Source organism: Equus caballus, unplaced genomic scaffold, assembly GCF_041296265.1.
Source record: "Equus caballus isolate H_3958 breed thoroughbred unplaced genomic scaffold, TB-T2T haplotype2-0000776, whole genome shotgun sequence".
NCBI classification, from domain to species: Eukaryota; Metazoa; Chordata; class Mammalia; order Perissodactyla; family Equidae; genus Equus; species Equus caballus.
The window spans coordinates 135,001-140,075 of NW_027221994.1; the positions used below are offsets into that span (position 1 = coordinate 135,001).

The 5,075-nt window shown below is 73.0% G+C and overlaps 1 pseudogene; it reads right to left on the reverse strand.

Annotated features, from left to right (window-relative positions):
• Positions 1 to 1,016: 1,016 nt before the first annotated feature.
• On the reverse strand, positions 1,017 to 1,174 carry LOC138922371 (5.8S ribosomal RNA; annotated as a pseudogene).
• Positions 1,175 to 5,075: the final 3,901 nt, after the last annotated feature.

Consider the following 5,075-nt stretch of genomic DNA (forward strand, 5'->3'; position numbering starts at 1 on the left):
CCGGCCTTCCGCCCCCCGCCCCCCGCCACGACCGACCCCCGAAGGAGGGCGGGCGGGCGGGCGGGCGGGGGACGCGGGCGGGCGGACGGGGGCGCGAGCCGGCGGCACGGGCGAGGGGCCCCGCGGGAGGAGGGGGGCGGAGCGGACGCCGCCGCGCACGGCGGACGCGTCGCGCGGCGACGCGGGGGAGGAGAGCGCGGAGGGGCGGCGGCGGGCGCGGCGGGGCCGGCGGTCGCCCCCGACCGCCGACCTCCGCGCGCGTCCCCACCGCCTCCCGACACCCGCCCCCTCGCCGCGAGCCGCCACGGCCCGTCGGGCGGCGGACGCGGCGCCCGCCCGCCCCCGCCCGGGGCTCGGGTGGCGCAGCGCGGCGCGGCCGCGACCCGGGGGAGGGCGCGCGGCGGCGGACGACGCCGCGGCGTCCGCGGGTCACCGCCGGGGCACGCGTCCCCGCGGCGCGCCCCGCGCACGCGACTCGGCCTCGGCGCGAGCCACCCCGGCGGGCGGCCGGGGAGGGGTCACGGTCCGGGACCCGGGCGCGCCGGGGACCGGGCAGGGCCGGCGGACGCACCGGGACGGACCGCCGACGGGGGCGAGCGGCGACCGGACGGGCGGCCGGACGCGGGCCCCCCGAACACGGCGGCCCCGACCGCGCGCCGCGGCGACCGTCTCGTCCCCGCCCCCGGCCACCCCGAGGCCGCGTGCGGCGCGAGGGAGCCCCCGAAGGCACCGTGGCGGCCACGCCTACTCGGCGCGAGCTCTCGCGTCTGCCTCTCCTCGACTCGCGGGCGGCGGCCCCCACCCCGGGACCCCGCGGCGCCGCCGCCACCGACCCCCACGCGCCTCCGACGACCGGGCGCCGGGGCGCGTGGGAGGAGGGCGGGCGCGCGGGGCGGAGGAGGGGCACCGCGTCTGCACTTCTGGGGGACGGAGGGCCCGGGGCGGGCCCTGCGAGAGACCCCCAGCCGCGCACCCCGGGGCAGGCGACCCCCACCCCCGGGGGCGGTGGCGTCAAGCGACGCTAGAACAGGCGTAGCCCGGGAGGAACCCGGGGCCGCAAGTGCGTTCGAAGTGTCGATGATCAATGTGTCCTGCAATTCACATTAATTCTGGCGCGCTTGCACTGCGCCCTTCGCCATCGACGCCCGGCCCGAGTGATCCACCGCTAAGAGTCGTACGAGTTGAACGGCGGGGTCCCCCCGCAGGGCGGGGGGAGAGCCGCCCCCTGGCACGGCACATCCCGGAGGGTGCCTCCGGCCGGCCAGGAGAACACAGCGGACCAGACTCCGTGAGGTCGGAAGGTTGGACGACGGGGCGTCCGGCACGGGCCCCGCGGGGCCGTGCTCGGACACCCCACAGGCGCCCGGGGGCTCTGCCGCCTCGCCCGAGGCGGCGCGCGGCCCGCGATGACACGACGGCCGCCGGGGACGCCCCCTCCCGACGGCCGCCGCGACGGCGGCGCGGCGCCCCCCGGCCCGGCGAGGCGGAGTCTGGGGGAGAAGGGCCAGGCCTCCCGACTCCCCGCGGGCCCGACCGCCCCGACCCAAGGCGGACGGGCGAGGCCCCCCAGGGGTCTTTAAACCTCCTCGCCGCCCGCTGGTACCTGGATGGGGGGGAGCCAAAGAAACGGACGAGGCGGAGCGGGTAGTGCCGCGCGGCCACCGCCTCGACGCCGCCCGCGCCGCCCGCGGCCACCGCGGGGACGGACGCAGGCCTCGGCGCTGCCCGCCCGTGACCGAACCCCGCCGCCGGGCGCCGCCGACCGACGACCCCACTGCGCCCACGGCCCCCTCGACGGCCGGGCCTCGCGTCCGCGCCCGCCACCAGACCCCGACCCGACTTTCCCCCCGGGGACCCTCCCCGCACCCGCCGTCCCCAGGCCCCTCTCGCCACGGAGGGCGAGGGGCTGCGGCGAGCGGGGAGCGAGCGGGCAGGGCGAGGGGGGTGGGCGGACGTGCCGGCCGGACGCGGGCGCCCGGGCGCCGAGGGCGGGCAGAGACGCGGAGGCACCGTCGGACGGACGACGACGCCGGGCCGGGGAGCGGGCCCAGGGCGGGCGGCGGGAGGCGGCGGGCGGCGGGCACCCCGCGTGAGCCGAGGCTCCGAGGCCCCCGGGGGACCTGACCCCGGGGTTGCCGCGGGGGCTCGCGCCACCACGCCGCCCTTCCGAGACGCGCCGAGGGCGCCGCCGCCCGCGAGAGCGGGGGACGGACGGCGCCGGAGGCGGAGCGCGGCGAAGCAACTCCGGCCCGCCTCCCGGGAGACCGGAGGGCGCGGGGACGGACGCGCCGGGGGCGGCGGCGCGGAGGACGCGGCGGCCTCGGAACGCCGGGCGGACGGAGGCCGGAAGGGGCTCGTGGGCTCGCCGACATCGAGCCCACTCCCCTCCGGACCACCGCCGACCCGGGACCGAGGCGCGCCCGCGCCTCCCGCGCCTCCGGCCGGGCGCCCGCGCCTCCCGCGCGCCCCCTCCTCCCTCTCTCGAACCTCTCGCGACCAGCGGGCCGGCACCGCGCCGGCCCGCCCGCGCGCCGCGCGGGGGTGAAAAGGCTCGGCCGCCGGCGGCGAGCCGCTCCGGTAATGATCCTTCCGCAGGTTCACCTACGGAAAACCTTGTACGACTTTTACTTCCTCTAGATAGTCAAGTTCGACCGTCTTCTCAGCGCTCCGCCAGGGCCGTGGCGAACCCGGCCGAGGCCGATCCGAGGGCCTCACTAAACCATCCAATCGGTAGTAGCGACGGGCGGTGTGTACAAAGGGCAGGGACTTAATCAACGCAAGCTTATGGCGCACTTACTGGAATGCCTCGTTCATGGGGAATAATTGCAATCCCCGATCCCCATCACGAATGGGGTTCAACGGGTTACCCGCGCCTGCCGGCGTAGGGTAGGCACACGCTGAGCCAGTCAGTGTAGCGCGCGTGCAGCCCCGGACATCTAAGGGCATCACAGACCTGTTATTGCTCAATCTTCGGTGTAGAACGCCACTTGTCCCTCTAAGAAGTTGGGGGACGCCGACCGCTCGGGGGTCGCGTAACTAGTTAGCATGCCAGAGTCTCGTTCGTTATCGGAATTAACCAGACAAATCGCTCCACCAACTAAGAACGGCCATGCACCACCACCCACGGAATCGAGAAAGAGCTATCAATCTGTCAATCCTATCCAATGTCCGGGCCGGGTGTAAGGTCTCCGTGTTGAGTCAAATTAAGCCGCAGGCTCCACTCCTGGTGGTGCCCTTCCGTCAATTCCTTTAAGTTTCAGCTTTGCAACCATACTCCCGGAACCCAAAGACTTTGGTTTCCCGGAAGCTGCCCCGGCGGGTCATGGGAATAACGCCGCCGCATCGCCAGTCGGCATCGTTTATGGTCGGAACTACGACGGTATCTGATCGTCTTCGAACCTCCGACTTCGTTGTCGCTGATGAAAACATTCTTGGCAAATGCTTTCGCTCTGGTCCGTCTTGCGCCGGTCCAAGAATTTCACCTCTAGCGGCGCAATACGAATGCCCCCGGCCGTCCCTCTTAATCATGGCCTCAGTTCCGAAAACCAACAAAATAGAACCGCGGTCCTATTCCATTATTCCTAGCTGCGGTATCCACGGGCTCGGGCCTGCTTTGAACACTCTAATTTTTTCAAAGTAAACGCTTCGGGCCCCGCGGACACTCAGCTAAGAGCGTGGACCGAGAGGCAAGGGGCGGGGACGGGCGGTGGCTCGCCTCGCCGGCGGAGCCGCCCGCCCGCTCCCAAGATCCAACTACGAGCTTTTTAACTGCAGCAACTTTAATATACGCTATTGGAGCTGGAATTACCGCGGCTGCTGGCACCAGACTTGCCCTCCAATGGATCCTCGCGAAAGGATTTAAAGTGGACTCATTCCAATTACAGGGCTCCGAAGAGTACTGTATTGTTATTTTTCGTCACTACCTCCCGGGTCGGGAGTGGGTAATTTGCGCGCCTGCTGCCTTCCTCTGGATGTGGGTAGCCGTTTCTCAGGCTCCCTCTCTCCGGAATCGAACCCTGATTCCCCGTCACCCGTGGTCACCATGGTAGGCACAGCGACTACCATCGAAAGTTGATGGGCAGACGTTCGAATGGGTCGTCGCCGCCACGGGGGGCCGTGGGATCGGCCCAAGGTCCTGTCCAAGTCACCCGAGCCGCGCCGCCCCGCCGAGGCCGGGAGGCTGACCGGGTTGGTTTTGATCTGATAAATGCACGCATCCCCCCCGCGAAGAGATGACGCCCGTCGGCATGTATTAGCTCTAGAATTACCACAGTTATCCAAGTAGGAGAGGAGCGCGACCAAAGGAACCATAACTGATTTAATGAGCCATTCGCAGTTTCACTGTACCGGCCGTGCGTACTTAGACATGCATGGCTTAATCTGAGACAAGCATATGCTACTGGCAGGATCAACCAGGTAGGAGCGCGGGAGCCGGGAAGAGGCCGCGCACGCGCGCGCGCACACGCGCCGAGGCGGCGGCGGCGGCGGCGGCGGCGACCTCTCGCGGCACGGGCCGTGCGTGCCCACGGGCGCGGGGCGCGCACGGAGGCGGCGGCGGCGGCGGCACCCCGAGGCGCGGGGGCGGGCGAGGACGGACGGACCCCGCCGCCCGCCCCCGGCCGACGAGGACGCGCGCGCGGCGGCGTGGAGGGGCGGGGGCGCCCCTCGCGGCGGCCCCGATTGACGGCGCGTGAGCGGGGCCGGGGCACCAGGCAGTCGCGTCGACACCGGCCGGCCGGGCTGCCGCGCACGCCCCCGCGGGCCGAGAGCCGGACCGAGGCCCGACCCCCGCCCCCAGGGGTGGCGCGGCGCGCCGGCGGCCGGTCACGACGGCTGCCCGGACCCGACCCGCGCTGCGACAGACACGCGCGCGCCAGAACGGGGCGCCGCGGGGGACGGTCCCCGCCCGCACGCAACGTCGCCGTCGCGCGGGCAGCGGCGGCGGACACGGAGGAGGCCGCAGCGGCCCCGGACGACGCGCTCGGGGCGGGGCCCCGGTCGGGCAGCCACGAAACAGGCGACGACGGGGAAGGGCTCGGGAGAAGGCCGACGGCGGCGAGGGCCGAGGCGCCGGA